Raw genomic sequence first — 22,946 nt, 5'->3', positions numbered from 1 at the left:
AGATGGGAATTTGAAAAGCATATCTGGACAGCCGCGCCCTGCGCTTGATTGATTAGCCCTCGTGAAGCTATTTTCTCTACTTTCTGTCTTTATATCTACTTTCCCTTCACCAAGCACGCTCAAAGGTCAAACAAGTTTATCTAAGATAAGATAAGATAAGATAGAACTTTATTAATCCCTCGGGTGGGTTCCTCTGGGAAATTCGACTTCCAAAAAGCACAGCACCGACCGAAGTTACAGTTACAGAATTGATATATATATATATATATATATATATATATATATATATACACACACACACACACACACACACACACACACACACACACACACACACACACACACACACACACATATAAATACAGAGACAAATATAAATAAAATATACAAAGGGGATAAATAGAATAAATAGGAATAAAAAATAAAAATACAAGTGAATTGCACATTTCAAGTATTGAGTCTATTGCACTGTTGACTATTTACAAAAAGTATTGCACAAAAGGTATTGTACAGTGAGGTGAAGAGGCACTACAGCTTAGTTGTTCTGCAGTGAAGGCTGCGGAAATGTACGCCGTTTATTTGCACATCAATGCTTTCTCACTACTTTGCTCATTTTCACTATTTCTCAGTCGATGTAACAACTTCGCATTTCCCACCTTGTCTCTGACTCTTATACAAATCTATAAACTGTAATAGACAATTTAAGGCATTTTAGAGACACTGAAATCAATGCACAATCACACACGCACAACTTTGTGTCTTTTCTATAAACAGCGAATATGATGGTGGGGGCTGTGCGCCGGTAGGATGTATTTAGCCCTATGTCACGACATCCTTTCAATAAATGTTATTATTATCATCATTACAGAATCGTGTAATCTTTAGCGTCCAAGTCAAGATGAAAGATGACGTACCAGACAGAGACACGGCGTCCTACCTGACTTGGCCCTGTCTTTGTTTTCCATTAGTCAGAGTTATAGCAGTTATGGCACCCTTTGAGAGCACTTAAAGGTGGTGATAAATACACACAACCACTGAAATAAAGCTGACGGACAATTCAGGGACAACACACACCTACATTGTCTCTGAATCATCCGGTCTAGCTCCATTCCTCCAGAACGCTCTTTATAGAAATGGCCTGTATATCATTTTTAATCTTTACAGAGGCAAAGGGTCGGCCTGAAGGTCCTCACATTAAAAGCAACTCTATCACGACATGAATGATGAGCAGTGGTTTCATAATTCCAGCTGAACCACCGTGGGACAATCCTGACATCTGGGAAACATCCTTTCTATGATTACACTTCTGTGAAAGTCAGTGAAGCTAAATACATACTCAGTAAATAATACATAGGCCTAATTACTCTTTAAAAAATGTACAAATCATTTTTTGTTTTTGGTTGTTTCCGTCTCAGTCCTGCATATTGAGACTTAAATAAGTCAAATACTCAAAGACAGTAGTGGAAAAATACTGGAGACTCTTTCAAAATGACACTAAATGCACTGAAATATTGGACTTTCACTCTCTGTGTGTGGTGTGTCTTCAAAAAACTAGGCAATGAACTTTAGTTCAGTGTTGCAAAGCATAGCATTACGTCACAAGACAGTCTTTTTGTCATGGTCCGCGGCCCGGTGTCCGAGGAGCTGATGGGATGCCCACACCCACGGGTGTAGCTGTTAACTCCACACCTGCATCCCATCTCAGGCGATTATCAGGTGGACTATTTGATCCAGCCCAGCCAGCTGCTCCACGCCAGTCCGTTAGTCGTCTCACAGCGGTAACAGCTCGCCGTGTTTTTGAGCCACCTGCCCGTCTGGATCTGATCCGTTTGGATCGCCTCCGGTACCAATCACCTCTACTTTCCTGGAGCTCCCCCCGCGGACCCTCACCCCTCCGGCTCCCACGGCCCCGCTTTGACTGTAAGACTCATACTCTCCCCCACGTATGCTGCTATTTCCCCGCCCCCCAGTAACTCTCTTCCTCTTTCTGTTGCAGCCTCCCACAGTCCCGATTACTGCGTTCTTGCGTAACTCATCCCCGGTCCCTTGGTTTTTCTAGTTTCTCGCGTGTTTTCCTTTGACCCTTCCGGGAAACCTTTAGTTGAAATAAAGTTTATTTTTCGTACTCCTGTGCGTGTTGTCTCTGCTTCTGGGTCCAGCTTGTGTACTGACCCATATGGAAAAGATATATATATATAAATCTTATAAAGTTTGTGTCTGTCTTGTGTGAAACTTGTATGAAAAGCATATAAGAGTGAAAACAGATATAAGATCCCTTGAAAAATTATATAATGAAACTTGTATGTTTTGGATACTTACTAAAACAATGTATGAAAGTAATGAGAAAGTGGCCACTTTCATGAGTAATCACATATAAGTTTTTACTATTTCTTTTCCATACGGGGAACTTCGGTTCATGACACTTTTGACTCGGACTATAAGTATCATGGCCTAAGACACACAAACAGACAGCAGAAATGCCTTTGACCATATAATCAGTCAACCAGAATAAATTAGCTCAGTGGGAATAAAGTAGGAAGCACGAGACGAGAGCTGTGAAACTTAAACGAGGGTTGCGGTAGCTACTGGGAAAGGATGAGACAGAGCGAGAGAGACGAGCGTGAGAAGGCTGTTTGTTAATTCTGGAGAAGGAGAATTTAGGTCCCAGCACTTCAGTGAACAAGCAATCAAAACACAGCCTCATTGTTGACATACATCATAATTATACCACAGCCTTATTCTGCATTTCCTGATATAAGAGCAATCGCAATAGAGAAAATTACACATGCACTGTTGTGATGGAGTACTTTATAATCATAGGTTATAACCGATGTTGATCTGAGTGGCTCGTTTTAAGTATATGCGAGGTAAATTTTTGTGTGCTGTGTGTGTGTAAGTGTGTATTTGTGTGCTGACATCTCTTTTGCTGTGAGAATCAAATACACGGTGTGTACTTATTAATCGAATATTTATTAGCAGTTTAAAGGCAGACGTATTCTTCCTGAATCTTTCAGTTCATACCATTTGGTCTGGGATGAGCTTTCCTTGGTTCACTAGACCACATGATCCAAATACTTATTGTCAGGGGTCTATTGAGTTATATGCACTGACACTCCCAGAATAAAAATTATAGAGCCTTAGTTGAGTGCTTTGGCAGTGCACCAGGTGATGCCCATAAGCTACAGCTTGCTACAAAGATGGATAGCAGTATAAGATTTTTATTAAATATGTAGAATTCTCACTGTTAGAATCGGCCTCGGGTTTTACTAGTTTAAAAATAATTATAAAATTATTTTTTTATGATAATAGTTTATCGTTAAAAATAGTCACATGTAATAATTAGGGGTGCAATGATACACAAAATTCACGGTTCGGTTCGATACTTTGGTGTCACGGTTTGATATTTTTTTCGATACAAAAAAAAATGTTCATGCCTTTTTAATTTGTCATTTATTAAAATTATAAATATATATTTTAACTCAAAAGTACAGTTTTTAAATTTAATGTTGCTGAAACAACAAAGTAATAAATAAAAATAAATCTGACCAAGAAATCCCTCATCTTTGGAAAAGAGAGTTTATTACAGAGAAATGTCTCTTTCAAAATAAAAGCTCTACTATACGCTTCTTCTGGGCTATATTCTCAGCAGCATATTAAACATATCAGGTCCCCATAAGGAGAATCCTGTGCTAACGGCTGTCTAAATGACTCGGGTAAAGTTTGTAGCATGCTGCTTGTTGTTTTTGTCTGCTTCCACTTGTCTTTGCACTAGGATGATGTCGGAGTAAATGTGCAGTCATATTCGTTGTGTTCCCACTAGTGCTGTCAGCGTTAATCTGAAATGACGTTAACGCCACAACACGGGAAATCTCCGTTAACGAGCTACCCCTGATCGCCCCGTGCATGGGGCTGGACAGCCAACACGTTAACGAGCTAACTGCACTAACACACTAGTTCCCACCCATGTAATTGAGCATTGCATGGCACATCCGACATACTGTTTTACTTTAGTCCATGACTCGCTTACCTTCAGGGTCATACGTCACATGAAGACCAAAATAGTTCCAAAGGCCAGATCTGAATGAGGGTGGGGGAGGTTCAATTTGCCATGTTGCAACGAGCTTAGCTTCTGTCTTGCTAGCTTGTGCTGCGCTCAGTGGATCTGCACTCGACAGTGCAGCCTAGGCGGAGTAGTCGAACGCAGATCCACTGAGCTCTCAACACAGACAGCATCGTCAGAAGAAAAGTTGATGAAATAAATTAAAATTGTTGTATTGTTCGATACATATGCGTACCGAACCGAAAGCTCTGTATCGAACGGTTCAATATCGATACGAGTATCGTTGCACCCCTAGTAATAATGAACTGTAAAACATCGGAATATGTCAAATGTTTAAAAATCATCAAATCAAAAATCAAATTTCGAGTGTTTTATTAAACATAGTGAAACGTATCAGATGACACGTGCTGTAAAAGCACAGATTAGTATCCACTAGATCAGTGTTTCCAACCACTGTGCCGCGGCACACAGGTGTGCTATGACAAATGATCAGGTGTGCCGTGGAAGATTATCTGGTTCCACCTGATTGGTACTCTAAGGCAACGGTTCCCAACCCCTGGGCCACAGACCAGTACCGGTTCGTGAGTCGTTTGGTGCCAGGCCACGAGAGTTGAGGCTCGAGTATGAAACTCATGGTTTTCAGGGTTTCCCTGAGTCTGTGTTATGAATAAATCTTCAGTTTTTTTGGTACCAGTACTGGTTTAATTTTGTTGTATTTCTCTGCGACACCTTCAAGGCCGATCCATCAAAATATTATCGGACATAAACCGGTCCGTAGTGCAGAGGACTGCTCCTCTAAGCAATTACAACAATTACATTCTCTTCCATTAGAGGGCGGTACAACTAGCTGCTTCAATTAAATGGGTTGCCAACTGCCAGTAAAACACAAGATGAAGAAGCAATTGCAGCATGACTGTTATGAATGCAGGGTAATTGAGAAAGTTCCGACCCAGACGACAGCCCAGCATGAGTAGTGTTCAGAAGAAAGCAAGAAAGGTATACTGGGGACAAACCGAGCCAATTCTATCCCTGGTGAGCAGGGAAAATGATCAGTGTGCTTTTTGTGACATTAGAAAAATCACACGGCACATACCAATGTGAAATTTGCAGCATGGCTCCAAAAGGTTGGGAAACACTGTCCTAGACACGTGTTTCAAGAGTTACTATGTGTGTTACAAAGTATTTCTTGCATCTGTCCTTTATCCAGAGTAATTTGCTGCTGCAGTCATGCTCATCCATGACGACTAACAGTCTGTTCAGTGACCTCTTCTCCACAGGTTCACATGTGTCCACCTTGCAGCCAGTCACCGAGCAGGCCTTACTAATCGGTTTATTCAGCCTGTTGGTGTCACCGGCTCTGATGTTGCTCCTCAGCACATCACAGTAGGAGACACCAGTGAATCCCCATCATTCTGTTGCAAACACTGAAGGATGTCAGCTTCTTTAGGAAAAAGAAAATGAGCCAGCTAATTCCCCTTCTTGTATGCAGAACTTCCATGTCAGCCTGGTGTCAGCGCGGATGTACCGGTACTCCTGGCCCAGGTTAGATACGGGCCGTGCATCCTTCGTCCTGAAAACGATCATTATCCCTCTAATCTGACTCGGATTCAAAAGCAAACGATTCCTCTCAGTCCACCCAAAAAAAAAAAAAAAAAAAACTGCTCCGTACTCCTCCTGCCCAGTGCTTGTACATGAAACCACTGCAGAGTGTTTATGTGGGCAGCAGGACCTGAGCTGTGTTGAAAGTTTGTTCTTGTTATCACGATTATTAGCTTAATGCTGAACAATGAAACTGGAGTTATCTAACTTTGGGGGTCACCTAGAAATATCATTGTTTGCATTTGGTTGTAATTAAATTGTGAAAGATTTTTAATGTAACATCTACACTGGCTTAGTGAGAGCGCTGCATTATAAGAAAATATTACTGGAGGTTTGCACTGGCACACTGTGCCTCCTAATGCAAGTTTCCTGTGTTAAAAGGCTGATTGATCATTAGCGACGCCCTTTTCTAATTATGTTAGTGCGGCTGAAGACTGTTGTGCTGATTAAGGAGCCGATGCATTTAGCCAGCCGAGTGTCTGTGTTTGATTACGTTCTCAGAGGTCCAGAGAGAACTTTCTCCTGACCCTCATCAATGTATTCTCGTTTCTGCAGAAATTAAACTTCCCCTCCCCCAAAACATGAAGCTGCAAATGAATGTCGCATCTCAAACTGGCCGCTATGAGAAACAGACACAGGTAAGCGAAACAACACACACTCAAAGCAGGATGACTGGGCAAAGTATTATATACAGGGAAATCTACTTTTGAAGTGTATGACTCAGAAGGAAGAGCATTTGTCAAACTGAACAAAATGAAAAGATACAGCTTGATGCTGTGCTTGACCACTCACAGCACGGTGGAAGAAACACGATCGCTTCGAGGTGCATCGGTGGTGATAAAGCAGCAGATTTTTACGGGATGAAAGGTCTTGAACATGATGGCTGTTATTCTGGTTTGCAGTGACATGCCTTACCTTGTGCATAACCGCCTGACTGAAGTCAATTTCCTCCCACAACAGGACCACAGCCCAAAGTGCAGCTCCAAACTATGCAAGAGCCATTAAGTGAACAAACCATCAGCTGGTATTCTGTCTATAATGGAACAGCCGGCATAGTCACCAGATCTCAAATGTACTGAGCTGTTATGGAAACAGCTTGAAAGCACTTTGGCAAGAATGCCACGACATCATTCCCGATTCCTCAACGAACCGATAACAGGAATACCAAAAGTTCTGCAGTGACTGTAGAACACGGACGAGTCTCTGACATCTAAGTTATAAAAACAAGAGAAACCTTTTTCTCGTGGCAGCATTTCAGGGGAAAATCAGTTACTTGCTTCATTTTACTGTATCAATCTTTTTATTTCATTTTTTGTGTTTGTGATCTTTTCATTTCATCTTGAACTCTTTGATTTGTATTCTGTTTCAATATGAACTATATAAATTATTCAATTATCATTCTTCCAGTGTTTACAAATGATTCAAATATGACTGACTGTGGTGCTTAGAGATGAACTGAGTTAGTGTACAGGTGCTGCAAAAAGCCATAGTCAGTGTCACGCAATCGTCTATACTAATCAGCGGTAGATATCGCAGAAACACAACATGCAATCGCACATCCTTACTTCTGGGATGACACATCCAGTTACACAAGAAGTGACACTTACAGAAACGAACCAGACAAACCTGCAGCTCTGACATGAAGAATTAGTGACAGAAAAGATGCTTCCGTCTCTGTATTAGGGCTGCCACAAACGATTATTTTGATAGTCGACTAGTCACCGATTATTTTTGCGATTAGTCGACTAATCAGATCATCATCCATTGGACGTAAAACGTACAGCTTATTGCACCGGCAGCATCTGCTCTTATATAACTATCATTAGCTTACAGCTTTAAGTGTTTAAGGTATGTGCTAACTAAAAATAAAGACAAGATGATAGTTTGTTTCAGTGAAGTTTAATAAACTCCTTGCTATCTAAAATATAACAGGACACCGGAGTATATTCTCCAGCATCTCACACTTCTGATAATCAGCTGTCTGCTTGACGTTTATTCAGCTGTGTAAAAACTATAACTTTAATCTCAGCCAAACCGATTCACTCAGGAACAAATAAAATACTAAAAAAGCCAAACAATAACATTTTTAAGTGATCTAAGTGACTCATATATCATGTTTAACCTGAGTAGTGAAAGACGGCGGTGGGTTTGAAAACGATTTGCCGGGAGTCCGGTGTTCTCACGGCTCTAGTGAGCCTAGCCCCCGGCTCGCTATTGAGCTGGTGGGTAACAGACGTCTCCAAAAACGTCGGAGCGCTTTTGAAAATATGTGGTGTCCTGATAAACTGAGCAGATATTTGAGGTTTACACAGCTACATTCTCGCCTGAAAATATGTTAAACGTTTATTTTGTGACCCAGAAAGAATAATAAGAGTAATATTAAAACTAACTAGCTGCCGCCATTGTTGGAAACTGACCTGGGCCGCGCTATGAATTCTGGGACACAGCTTCTTCTTCTTCGGGGTTTAACGGCAGCTGGTTCCTTGTACATGCAGTGCTGCCATCTTCTGTTTCAGTCCGTTATTACACTCTTAAATCCTGCTACTTATTCCTGCGTCTTTTGGGATCTTACAAAGCTTCAAACGACGCGTCGACTATTAAATCAGTCGTCGACGATTTTGATAGTCGACGTAATCGTGGCAGCTCTACTCTGTATGCGCATGAATCTCATCTGGATTCATTTCGATTGGTTGGACCAACCAACGTTATAAAGAATCAAAACAGGATAACAGATGAAGAGAACATAAGTCAGAGCTATGGTAAATGGCCTGCATTTGTATAGCGCTTTTCTAGTCATTAAGGACCCCAAAGCGCTTCACACTACATTCAGTCATTCACACACACACACACACACACACACACACACACACACACACACACACACACACACACACACACACAGCTACATTGTAGCCACAGCTGCCCTGGGGCGCACTGACAGAGGCGAGGCTGCCGGACACTGGCGCCACCGGCCCTCATGAAAGGATACAGCATACAGGCTATAACCCTTCACTGTAACTGCAAATCATCCGAGACTCAAATCTGTCTTTCTGCTTCGCTCAAGCAGATGAGAGGAAGTGAAATTTTCAGACAGCGCTCACTATGTGATATTAGTGTAAAAGGGTCAGCTGCAGAGTCATGTAGTAAAACAAAGTGTGGAAAATAAAGACTGAGCAGTTACAGCCGCTGTCACCTCATCACCAGGGGACCATTCATCAGCTCACAGCGAGAGACTAAATGAGAAGGAGTCGGAGCGAGTGAGAGAGGAGGTCCAAGCGAGAAGAAAAATGAGACGGAAGAGGGACAAGGAGCTGACAGGTTGGCGGGCGGCGGGGGAGTAACAGGCCCAGAAGGTCTGGAAAGCAGTGAGCGTCACTGAGCCGGATACACACACACACACACACACACACACACACACACACACACACACACACACACACACCTGGACTGCACCCAAAACACACAGCACATGCACAATAGTGTTGTCAAGCTGTACCCACAATGCAGCTAAGTGCAGCTACGCAGGCTCAACATCACTTTTTTCTTCATCTGTGTGAGTTTGTGGGGCTGTTTCTGCAGAGCACACAGTCAAAGCTACATTTGCTTCTCCTCAGACGCTGGCAGACGAGCATGTCGTGATGCTGGTTGTGTTTCTCCTTTTGCTGATCTAACTGAATACTGCACACAAACGTCGCTAAAAGAGGTGACGGAGAATGTCATATTACTCAGATTGCTTCGCATGATCACGAAGAAAAGAGAAAAGGGGCGAAGGAGTGAGTTAGGATTCAGGCTTTTATTCAGTAATGTTCAATTTTAGAGGAAAAATATTTTCATGGATCCTTCCTGTTCTGTTGAACATTTGGACTTATTTTAATAAACCCTTTTCACAAATATAACGACTCATTTTAATTTTATTCAAGAAGAGAAAAAGTGAATCTATTTTGCATGAAACTCAGCAATTGTGGCACCATTTAGCCAAAAATATGACCAATCACGATTAACTCGTGTACTTTACTGAGAATCTTCCTGGAAAGCACAACATAAAGCGTAGTGCTGTGTCTGCTACTGTAGTGACAAGACATGTCGTACAAGAAATGTTGGCACGGACGCAAACTGTCCTCTGTGGTGCTGAGAATTGGAGCTGTCATCCTCTCAATGGAGTAGGATTGGAAATATAATACAGAAATCACTCAAAATCCTTGTAATTACACACACAGGCATTTAGGCATGCAAAGACACGCACACTGAACGTCTGCTATAGCCATACAGTCGGAAAAATCGACTAAAATTAATGTGGAAGAAAAAGATTCAGGTCAATTCTCTGCTTTTTTGCGAGGTCAAATATTCATTCTGCGCTGTGCATTTGAAGACAAGCTGAGAGGAATTGGATTCAGTTCATGCTAATGGGAGAGCACATCTTCTGCTACATGCAAAAAATGGGGATTTTGCATGTAAAGTCACACAGTGAAGCACTCAGTCGTAGACGTTGACGTGCAGCAGCACACGCAGTCCCACAAAGGCTTGATCTTCAGCAGTAATTGGGTTTTTAAAATTGGACGACACTTTGAATGTCGGTTCAGATCAAATGCAGCATATTTGTTGACTTTTTAGAACCGAGAGAAAAAGCACATACGGTAAACCTGCCTTCACTGCGACACTTCAGGCTTTACACACAATGGATTCCTTAAACACACGTTTGCTTTGTGTTCTATGAAGTTGAGAAAATACCCCGGGAGCTCGTGGATGTGTCGTTCCCAGCTTAACTGTCACTGCTTTGAAATGCTTTGGTATTAAAGTCACACAAAAAGGTAGATTTTGAGGTTACAATGTTTCCTTATGCCATCTATCAACATCTATCTGCGATTGATGGATGTAATACTGACACATTAGAGAAGGAATATACACTGCACACAGCAGGGAGGCCCGTAGGATGGAAATCTGAGCTATGCATCAATACTGGTCTTGTATAACCTCAAGATATCCATGGGGCATTATCAATTCTTCCTTCACCTCAAAATAAAACTGAGGTTTTGTGTCTTTTCCTCTTTTCTTTTTGGCTCCATCTCTTGCTGTTTCACTGTTATTCCTGCCAAACACATTTCTGGAACCACGAGCAACAGTGAGAAACCTGAAATTTTAAATTCAGCTGCTGATATCTTTGATCCTACTGTAGATGTTGTGGTAAGAGCTGAAAACAGTCACACACCAAGCTGTTTGAAAAAAATGTCACACGGATGGCGACTGGCGGATGTTTTCCCTGACCCTCCATCGAGTGCTTCTCTCACTGCATACGTTTTCATTCATTATGTTTATTTGTTTGTTTATTTCTTTATTGGAACGGAGCTTTCCTGCATAAACAAGAAGGTAAACACATAGCGCGGCGACGGTGACAGAAAAGTTGTATATTTAGACCACAGAACGGCTGCATCGGTGCGTATAAACTGGAACGATGGCGATGATCCCACTCCAGAACTGGACTGTGAAACTAATCTGAGCACAGCCACAGCTAATGTAACGGAGGGAAGGTGATTTTATTTCCAGTGTTTTTAAAGGAGGGAAACCTTCCTCCAAACGGACAGAGCAGTGGAGCCGCCAAGGGAAAGCACACGAATTAAAGACTGTATAGTTTAAATATAATTTATTATAGTTAAAATATAAATTCTATTTAAATAGTTAAAAATATAAAATGAATTAAAACAACCCTGGCCAGGGGACAACACAATAAAACACAACATTAAAAGTCCAGTGGCGTCCGCCACGGTATAAAAGTCACGAAGAATTAAAAATCCAGTGACGCGGTGCAGGAGGGAAACCCGGCGGCGTCCTCGCCTTCCTCTCCGCGTTCTGCGCCCCGGTGCGCTAAAGAAAGGGAGGCAGCGGCAGTCACTACTCTTTTAGGCAGCTTTCATTCATTAAAAGGGGACAAGTCAAAAGACTTACCCCGGGTGGGCAGAGCTCTCAACTCTGCCCGCCGTTTCTTTGTAGCTGACAATCGGCACCAGCCCGTCCGCCGCCTCTAATTTCCCGCAGACGCGTAATCTGGCCTCCTGTTGCTGCAGCAGTCGAACCGCTCACTCCGCGTCGCTGGCGGTGTATCTTCCCCCCTGAACGCCAAGCTCCACCAGTCCCATGTGCCACTGAGCACTCTCTGTAAATTACCACTCGCTCCTTTCCTCTCAGGTGTGTCCAATTAGTAAAACGGGAAAAAGGCGGAGTCTCTCCAGGACAAATTGACAGATGCAACCAAAACATGCAATATAAAAAATAAATAAGCACACTTCACATTAAAAGCAAAACAACATCCGTCCTTCCCTGGATGACACTAACATGACCTCTGTGTGCCATCTGATTAACACCAGGATCATTAGCAACTCACCCAGTGAATATGTTTCAGGAAAGGCTTTGTGATTTAAAGTTAGCCTACATGATAATATATGGAGACTTGCAACAGTCCTGCGTGCCCACTCGTGTCAGCGTCTACACCACAAAGTGTTTGTTGTCAGTGTGAAAAGCTTGTAGAGTCAGATCCAGAAAAACATTACTAATATTGGCGATGTCGAGTTCTGCTCCCGGTATCTCGGTCCAGAGCAGATGGCCTCAGATCCATTGAGCCAAACCCTTAATAGAGCCACAGCTGCTGGCAGACAAAGTGAATCTCCCTCCATATGCACTTCCTTGGAAAACACAACACCGCTCTGTTTGCACCACTGTGGGAGAGCGACACAGTCCACAAGCTGTGACTCACCCATGTTTCTCCATTCGTATGAGTCCACGTCGGGCAATTCATTCTAATTTAATAAAGGTCGACAGTGGACGGGCATCGCCGTGTCTCCTTTTCACATGCATCTTCTGACTTATCCTCCAGTTATTATTTTCATAATAATAACGTGTGTTTGTATTTCTCTCTGACTCTCCCAATCGCTTGTATCTGTTGTCTCTTAAATCTCCACAAACTTGTTTTGTTCCACAGCTTTAACAATCACAGTGAGGTCAACTGAAAAAGCAGTGAGCTTTTCCTCGACCCTGACGAGGATTAGTGCGGAAAATGAATGAGCAGGCAGGTCAGTTTCTGCAGTTCTCTGTTAGGAGTAAGACGTGTGACCATTGTCACGACACAGGGGATTTTAAAACGTACAGGCAAGATGTTGAGCTGTAGATTAAACATTCAAAGGATGAAAATACTTACAAATCAGAGTCAGAAAAGAAACCTTTGGGTTAGAAAGAAACTCAACCAAGGAAACAGGAAAAAGAGTTGAAGGCACTGAAACCATCTGAGAAAGGACGACATTTCTAATTAACAATAACGTGTCCGTGGATCAACAAGCCTTCCTGCGAGATCCAAAGCAAACAAAAACTATCCCGAGTTCTCCCTAAAGATCTACAGGGAGAGCTCATTAAACTTACTGCTTTGTATTTTTGGGAATGATAGTAAAAAACAACTTTTTACCAAACTTGTGAAGCATCTCCATCAAAGTCCAAACCATCCATAAAGTGCTAATCCGCTTTGGCACTCAGAAACCACAACCAGGATAACTGCCCACATTTAGTTACTGACACACAAAATCACACAGACTTCAAAGTTTGGTGCTTTAAGTTGTTATCTAGCTTTCCACAGCACACTCATCCCAGGTGCCTCGTGGTGGCTGAGTGTCCACTAATGGCTTCACTCCTTCAAAGCTGCTCCTGTGAGTTTCTGGGAATGTTTGCATTCAAACAGATGGGAGTGTTAGCAGGGAGGCGAGCAATCTTAGGACGAAATGAAAGGAATAGGGGAGGAAGGAGGAAACAGAAGTGATATGAACGCACAGAGGTAATAGCCAATAGGGAAAAAGGTACATGGCCAATCTAGAAGAGTGGGCAGAAGACTAAGTGCATCTGTATTTGTGTGTGCATGTGTGTGTGTAGGGGTAAGTGTTACAGTGGGGCAAAAAAGTATTTAGTCAGCCACCGATTGTGCAAGTTCCCCCACCTAAAATGATGACAGAGGTCAGTAATTTGCACCAGAGGTACACTTCAACTGTGAGAGACAGAATGTGAAAAAAAAATCCATGAATCCACATGGTAGGATTTGTAAAGAATTTATTCGTAAATCAGGGTGGAAAATAAGTATTTGGTCAATAACAAAAATGCAACTCAATACTTTGTAACATAACCTTTGTTGGCAATAACAGAGGTCAAACGTTTACTATAGGTCTTTACCAGGTTTGCACACACAGTAGCTGGTATTTTGGCCCATTCCTCCATGCAGATCTTCTCGAGAGCAGTGATGTTTTGGGGCTGTCGCCGAGCAACACGGACTTTCAACTCCCGCCACAGATTTTCTATGGGGTTGAGGTCTGGAGACTGGCTAGGCCACTCCAGGACTTTCAAATGCTTCTTACGGAGCCACTCCTTTGTTGCCCGGGCGGTGTGTTTTGGATCATTGTCATGTTGGAAGACCCAGCCTCGTTTCATCTTCAAAGTTCTCACTGATGGAAGGAGGTTTTGGCTCAAAATCTCACGATACATGGCCCCATTCATTCTGTCCTTAACACGGATCAGTCGTCCTGTCCCCTTGGCAGAAAAACAGCCCCATAGCATGATGTTTCCACCCCCATGCTTCACAGTAGGTATGGTGTTCTTGGGATGCAACTCAGTATTCTTCTTCCTCCAAACACGACGAGTTGAGTTTATACCAAAAAGTTCTACTTTGGTTTCATCTGACCACATGACATTCTCCCAATCCTCTGCTGTATCATCCATGTGCTCTCTGGCAAACTTCAGACGGGCCTGGACATGCACTGGCTTCAGCAGCGGAACACGTCTGGCACTGCGGGATTTGATTCCCTGCCGTTGTAGTGTGTTACTGATGGTGACCTTTGTTACTTTGGTCCCAGCTCTCTGCAGGTCATTCACCAGGTCCCCCCGTGTGGTTCTGGGATCTTTGCTCACCGTTCTCATGATCATTTTGACCCCACGGGATGAGATCTTGCGTGGAGCCCCAGATCGAGGGAGATTATCAGTGGTCTTGTATGTCTTCCATTTTCTGATGATTGCTCCCACAGTTGATTTTTTCACACCAAGCTGCTTGCCTATTGTAGATTCACTCTTCCCAGTCTGGTGCAGGTCTACAATACTTTTCCTGGTGTCCTTCGAAAGCTCTTTGGTCTTGGCCATGGCGGAGTTTGGAGTCTGACTGTTTGAGGCTGTGGACAGGTGTCTTTTATACAGATGATGAGTTCAAACAGGTGCCATTCATACAGGTAACGAGTGGGGGACAGAAAAGCTTCTTACAGAAGACGTTACAGGTCTGTGAGAGCCAGAGATTTTCCTTGTTTGAGGTGACCAAATACTTATTTTCCACCCTAATTTACGAATAAATTCTTTACAAATCCTACCATGTGAATTCATGGATTTTTTTTTCACATTCTGTCTCTCACAGTTGAAGTGTACCTCTGGTGCAAATTACTGACCTCTGTCATCATTTTAGGTGGGGGAACTTGCACAATCAGTGGCTGACTAAATACTTTTTTGCCCCGCTGTATATGATTGAAGACCATTACACACCAAGCATGTTGCAAAAAAAGTTACACTAAATTCCAAACGTTTTAGATCAGAACTTAATGCATGCCAGTCTTCATGACGCAGTGATGAGCAGGTCCTGATGTTTCTAACAACAAAAGGAAGAAACAGATTGTGGGTTCATCTAAACCTCAGGAGGAGCCAGCAGCAGGGACAGGTCTGTGGTTTGAGCCAGGATTTGAAGCTGTAGCACGGCTGCTTTTGTACATACATCAGGATGTCAGTGGGGCAGTTTGAGTTCCCGTTGGCAGAGTTGGAACCACATCTGAGGAGGCTGAGAATTGATTTCAATTGACCTAGAGCACCTAGCTGTGTGTCTCTGAGGTAAAATAGTGTTATTTTGCTATTTGTAAATTCCATATTGATGCACATTTTAACGAGCGCACTTGTTGCTAAATGCAGTGATCTGATTGGTTATTTGCATTGGAAAAATTGGGATTGGTTTGAAAAGAATCTGTAAATTTGTCCGATGAAATTCCACCATTGCTGTGAACAGTATGCGCATGGATTTTGCACGGCTAGGTGTGAGACAAGAGCTTTTCTGTGTGTAAAGTGAAGGCAGTGTAACAATGTCAGGGAGGAGCAATCATGTGGATGGGTTAACATTTAATCAAGGTCATAAGAGCTGGTTTGGTCGAGTTCGGAGGACATGAACCAAACTGTAGTAAGAGCTGGAGGTGGCGATGTGTGGACAGCCAGAGAATAGTGGAAAGCAGTTTGAAGATTGGTGGCACAAAGAATAAATAGAAAAAAAATCACTTGATGCTAAAAGATTTGAGTAAAAGCATCATCTTAGTGGTGGTGCAGTGGTGCATCGCTAATTCAGCTACAGTATGGACACCCCCTGTGATGCCAGTCTGGACAGGCTGCACCATCTGAGCTGCATGGGTAATCTGACTATTCATGCAGGCCTGTTAGAGCAAGCGCAGCCAAGCTCTGTTTTTCAGAAAAAGATAAAGATCAGGACCCATCGTTCAATCAAAGAAACCAAAGCAAACGCAAAAGTAAAACTAGGACAGTCACACTCCTCTGTGTGTCGTTCAGTCACACCTTCAAGTCGCACAACACAGCAGGAGTCGCTGCAGCTCAGTGCTTTTGTGGCAATGATGATTATAAACCTCTGACAGAGAGTTGGGCATCATCAGCGTGCCACTCCATGAAGTGCTTTGGAATGAAACGGTCCTCCAAACAATTATCCCAGCAATTATAACATTGTGCTTTCCAGGTTAATTGCTGAGCTCTGGTAACAAATGTCGATGTCTTCCAGCGATCACATAGAGCAGGTAACACGGGCGGGCAGAGGATAATCCAGATTTTCAAACCTATTATCATAAATTAATGAGCATCCAAATGCCCACTGTAAATGAGCATCATACTGAACAGACAGATTTGACATAACATTTCTCGACTCACTTCAAACTAAACCAAAAACAAGACCCGGCTTGTAACGAGTGAGAGGAGAAGACCGGCAGCCAGAACCTCAGTGAAGATAACGGTCAGCTATCCTTGTCAGCTTCCATCATTACTCAGTGTGCAGGACCTGAGAGTGACATCAGCGTACCTCGGTGAGAAAACCCCCTAAAAGTTCCTCATATACAGTGTGAATCATTTGAGCTTAAAATTGAATCATTCTAGAAAAGCTTTCTTAAAGTGTTTTTGCTTGAGTTTTGGAGCTTAAGACCCACAAAATGAAACCGGTATGGGAGCTGTTTATGCCAACTCTTTGGTATGAATCCAGAATCGAAAAGCTATGCGGAGCCTCTACTTTCATCAAATTATCTATCTAACTGCAGGCAACCATGCACAGCCCATCCCTCTAAACAACCCCCTGGGAGGCTTTACCCTCCGATCAAGATCTCTCACCTGTGAAGCCTCAGAGCATCAGACCGACTGAACTGAATACAGATATGGGTAAATGAAATCATGAATTATGAATGGGTGTCAATCCAAAAAGTGAAAATGCAATAGCTTTTCAAATTAAAATGGATTTTCCAACTATTAGAAAAAGTGATAGCCCTCGGTAACTTTACGCAGATGGTGTAGTCCTGCAGATGGGCAGACATATAGAGACGTAGATGGTCTGTTAGCAACGCTCCAGCATGTGGTGCTGTGTTTGTGAGTCTGCTTTTCAAAAACCAAGTGTTTCCTAATGACTCTTTTTTTTTTTAAGTAACTGTTTTAATAAGTGAATGAAGGATTTGAAATGTTTTTGAAGCTGAGCTGAAGCAAATGTTGCTACGCAGGATAAAAGTGGTGCAACAGCTTCACATGCAGTGCAAGCCTGCGGGTGCACGTGTGCGAGAAGCCGGGGGGCAACATGACACACGCACACGCTCAGACACAGCCTAACAATTCTGCTATCTGTCAGAGCTATTCCCATGTAGGGACAGCTGAAGTTGATCTCATTAACTTGCCCTTCATTCAAACAGCTAATTACGCACAGACACACAATCACAGCCCTCACGGCACAACCGAGTCCTGACAGAGGGAGAGAAAGGAAGACAGAGGCGGCTTAGAATGGGAGCAAAAGTCAGCAAGAAGTACAAAGGCAACGTGAGAGTGGAGGACATACCGAGAGAGGAAGAACAACAGCAAAAACAAAGCGAGGCAGGAGAGCGAGCGGAGGCTTCGCTGCTTCTAAGCCTTCCATAAGCTTTATATACTTGAGTGTAAGCTGATTTTCCCTGTCGCGTACAGCAGTGGATTGGCTCCGAGTCAGAATCTTTGTGAAAGCTATTTGTTTCCAATATCCCTAATAAAGGAATTAATGTTATGTTAATGACTTTTAGCCTATTACTGCGCCGCTGATGGATCCTTCTGTACTTGAAAATGTCTTTTCCTCCAGAACCCTGGCACATGATTTTATTATTATTTTTTTTTCTTTGTCAGGTAATTTATGTGGAAACATTAAGCCGTTAATACAAAAAAGACGCCAATTTAATGACAGTGCGTAGATGAGCAAACTTGCCATCAATAATGCTGCATAATGAAGCCTGTTGAAGTCCTGTTGGGATGGAAAACAGTGACTGCTGAAGCTTAAAACAGAATACTGAAAGTAGAAGTAAGTGAATGAAGAAACAGGAAAGCAGATGGTAGAAGAGAAGGCTAAACCTGAGCGGGCTGGTGCATTAGCTGCACCTGCCCATTTTTCTCCTGCAGTTAGCATCAAGATTTTCAATAGCAGCTTTCATTTAATTCTGCCCCCCCACCGTCTGGGAAATGAATAGAAGGAATTTTTAAACTTATATCATGGTTATACAATAAACGAGTTTATAAAAGGTTAAAACAGGAAGCTTTGAACCTATCCTGTGGGTGCAGAGGCTCTACAACGCGCGATTAAAACTGCCCAGAACGCCACCGAGGATCGGTGATGTCAGCGAGCTGATATCAGCTGAACTGAAAGACGAGACCCACCCTATCCACCGCCATCTGGCAAGTGATACAAACACGTCTGCTGCTCAGCCATCACAGTTTCTGTCCTCAGGCTGCGCGATTACTGAACTCATCCTCCACACGTCAACAAGAAAGCAGCTTTTTTTAATCATTCATTTTTCTCTGTTTTTGTGGTATTTGTGGCATGAAAGGACTACATGAACAATTTCACTGTGCATTGTTGTGTTGCATAATAATTAACCATCACAATGATTCTGAAACAGGTGACTGAAGTCAAGAAACTATTTATTACTGCAGTCATTTTTCTGATCACCTTCTCCCATCGTCTACTTTTTTTTGGTTAATTTATTTATTTCAAACATGTAAACAACATACATTTAGTAAAGAAAATGACGTTTCAATATCGCTGCCATTCTGATTCATTTACATGTTGAAAGGAAGAAGTACACACTTATTTAATCCTAATTAGGATTATATCAGTAAGGAAGAAACAAAATATTATATATATACCCTTTGCCAAGTTATCAGTTAATATTTAGTTGCTTCCTTACTGAAATAATCTGTAATAAAAATAGTGAACAGATTTCTGATATAATATATATATGCTATCACATCATGAATTTTTTTAGATAGAGACATTCACTTAATTTCAATATTTTTCCTTTCGTTATAGTTCGAGAAAATCATATTTTTGAACTGTTTTGTGTTTGGACGTTGCTTTAATTCCACATTCAGACTGTCTAACACAGGGGTGTCAAACTCAAATACACAGTGGGCCAAAATTCAAAACTGGAACAAAGTCGCGGGCTAACATTAATATTTATTGAAATATATTTATTCCTCCAGATATAAGAATGATTCTTTTCTTATGGACTCAAACAAGTTTTGCTGAAAAACTGAATATGGAACAAGCAAAGCTTAATACTAAACAATATATATATTAGCTGTATAATACCAGTAGGCCAGCTCTGATAGTAATTTGTTATGACTTCGCGGGCCAAATGTAATTAGGCTGCGGGCCAAATTTGGCCCGCGGGCCAGAGTTTGACACCTATGGTCTAACACCTGCTTTGCCTTGTTTAGTGTTGCAATGCTTCGTGATACTTTGGCATGAATATATCTTACGTGAGCTCTCAGTTAAGTTTTTCATCTGTTATTACCCCCAGAAATTTATTTTCACTGACTCTTTCAATATCAACACCATTTATTTGAATCTTTGCATTTGTATTTAAACTACTGTTTCCAAATAACACAAGTTTAGATTTATTCAAATTTAATGATACTTTATTTTTATCAAGCCAGAACTTTACTTTACTTATTTCACATCCTCCAATAAATTCTGCAGATCATCACCAGAGCGAAAAATGTTTGTATGGTCAGCAAGGAGAACCATTTTTAATGCTCTGGACACTTTACAGATGTCACTAACGATGTTGAAGAATTTTGGACCCAAAACTGACCCTTGGGGTACACCACAAGCAATGTGCATACATAAGGAGCAACCACCATTTAATTTCACAAACTGCTTCCTGTCACTTGAATAACTCCGGACCCAATCTAAAACTACCCCTCTGACACCATAACGTTCCAGTTTTCTTATTAATATATCAGGATCTATAGAGTCAAATGCCTTTGTCAAGTCTATGAATAACCCAGCCACATATTTGGGATGCATTCTATTGAATCTAATAGTGCCGGTGATGTTGCTCTGCTTGATCTGAATCCGTACTGACTCTCAGTGAGTAGTTTATGTTTATCTATTCATTTTTCCATTCGGTTGTTAAACAGTTTTTCAAGAATTTTTGAGAATTGAGGGAGTAAAGAGACGGGCCTGTAGTTTGTGAAATGGTGTTTGTTGCCAGATTTGTGTAGAGGTATAACTTTTGCTATTTTCATTTGAAAAGCAGTTTGAAATGATAAATTACAGATGTATGTAAACGGTTTTATAACAGCCTCAATGACTCTTTTAACCACGATCATATCAATATCATTACAATCCAAAGATTTCTGACTTTTACATTTTTTACAGTTTCAAAACTTCATTTTCATCAACGGCTGTGAGAAACATAGAATATGGATTTCTGTCTGTCAGTGTATCCGGTTTGTCCTGTGCTTTCCCAGGATGAGTGATTGTTCTTGCTAAATTTGGTCCAGCAGTTACAAAGAATTCATTGAGACTGTTTGTCACAGCATCCATGTTGTATTCTTCATGGTCATTACAAATGAAATACTTGTAGTTCTTTTGTCCAGCCCCACGTTTTATAACACTGTTCAGTATTTCCCATAATCTTTTAATATTATTTCTATTTATATCTAATTGCTTCTTATGGTATTCCTTTTTACTAAATCTAAGTATATTAATCAATCTATTTTTAAAAAATTTGTATCTGATTTCAGCATCTTTAGTTCTCTTTCTTAAGAACTCTCTGTATAGAGCATTTTTCTTTATACATGCATTTTTCCAACCTTTTGTTATCCATGCACAGTCCATATATTTCTGTTTCCTACTATATTGCTTTATTGGACAGTTGGTATTGTACAGTAATGTAAATATTCTAAGGAATTCATTATAAGCACTATTAACGTCTAATATACTTCACCCCAGTTCTCTTTCAATAAATCTTTTTTAAATGCATTCATTCTTTCTTCTGTTCTTACTCTGTTTTACTGTCCATTTTATTGATTCCTTTCATAGATTGTAAAAATTGGAAGATGGTCACTCATGTCGTTAACCAGGAGTCCACTTACAGTCTTATTTTCAATGTCATTTGTAAAAACGTTGTCTATGAGAGTTACACAATGTGACGTGATCCTGGTGGGTCTAGTTTTTTTTAGGGAATAGGTTCATACAGTGCATTGTGTTAATAAATTATTCAGTGGTTTTATGTTTATTTGGGTTTAGCAAATCAATATTGAAGTCTCCACAAATGAAAACTTTTCTGTGAGCTAGTTCAATAAATGTTTCTTCTATCCAGTCTTTAAATGTCTCAATACTACTACCTGGAGCTCTGTATATACAGCTAATGATTACATTTTTACTTTATTCTTTACAAATTTCAACTGTATTACATTCCAGTACATTATCAATCACCATCGTCATCTTTTCCACCACATTAAATTTCAAGGATTTGTCCACATACAAGGCCACTCCTCCTCCTCCTTTGTTTGGCCTAGTTATTCATGTGAATTCATAACCCTCCAGTTCAAAGTCTGTTCCTTTTTCCATATTGATCCAAGTTTCTGATAAAGCAATGGCACTAAATGGATGTGAAAACCGGTTAAGATACTCTCTGATATGATTAAAATCAGCATATAGACTTCTACAGTTAAAGTGGATAATTGATCATTTATTCTCAGTTTGAATCCTCTGATTGTAGTCTTCACTTGTATAGTAGCAGCAGCTGTTATTGATAGATGAGACGAAGTTGTTGTCTGAATCTGTCTCAGTCTGCACAAAGTCATGAAACATTTGTCTTTGGTCCAGACAAATCAAGTCAGTTCTGCATCTCCTCCTTTTACCGCTTCATTTTGCGTTATCTCTTTTTCTCCGTCTCTACATTATTGCTCGTCTTGTTTCATTTGGACCGAAGTGCATCTGTGATACTTTGCTCCAAAGGTCACTCGTGGGTTTGTTGTGCTGGCAACACAAACACAGTACAGGAGCTGTCTATAACATGTATTTGATCAGATGAATAAACCAGTTGTCACTTTTACAAAAAACAGAGTATTTGATCTTTTTCAGATGGAATCAGCACCTCGCCACCACTCTGCGCCTCCAGCAACACCTGCGACACAAACTGGTTTTACTTCTCGCCTACTCTTTGCTCGATATGTAACATTGTAGCTTCAATGAGTCAAATTCTTCTTACGTGTTCACATCTTTGGCTAGTAAGCCTAATTCTGAACACTATGACAGTGAAAACTGCTTCAACTAGAGAAGATGTAAAACAATGTTTCAGTCAAGCTGCAGAAAAGATCGATGCAATCTTTACAATCAACACTCAAGATTAGTATTACAAATGTATCCGACCAGCTTAGAAATATGGACAAAATCTTGACTTCTACTTCACTGAGTACTGGTCAGAGTTGAGTTGGCCTTTTACACTTTTAGATAAGAAATCTAATTCTTCATCATTTTAAATATTAGCTTTATTTTGTTCAAATTAACATTTGTAAATACATTTTGTTTTGATCTCAACCTTTAGCCAGAAAATCCAGTCAGCTCATTCTGGAGTCCAAGCGTTCATGTGCATGAAGAAGTCCACTCAAGGAATTTCAGAGATATTGCACAGAGTGGAGAGATGTAGGGATGCACAGAAAAACAGACAACCTC

The 22,946-nt window shown here is 41.2% G+C and overlaps 1 protein-coding gene across 1 annotated transcript in view; it reads right to left on the bottom strand.

Moving 5' to 3' along the window:
* cdh13 (cadherin 13, H-cadherin (heart)) overlaps nucleotides 1-22,946 on the bottom strand; it is a 423,814-nt gene that overhangs the window by 344,928 nt on the left and 55,940 nt on the right. The window lies entirely within an intron of this gene.

This window comes from Aulonocara sp. 'chitande type north' Nkhata Bay, linkage group LG7 (genome assembly GCF_057382095.1).
Source record: "Aulonocara sp. 'chitande type north' Nkhata Bay isolate Kocher_YH1m ecotype deep benthic linkage group LG7, A_spYH_male_GT1.1, whole genome shotgun sequence".
In the NCBI taxonomy this organism is placed as follows: Eukaryota; Metazoa; Chordata; class Actinopteri; order Cichliformes; family Cichlidae; genus Aulonocara; species Aulonocara sp. 'chitande type north' Nkhata Bay.
Note: the sequence above shows the minus strand (reverse complement) of the source record. Positions and strands in the feature narration are given on the sequence as shown.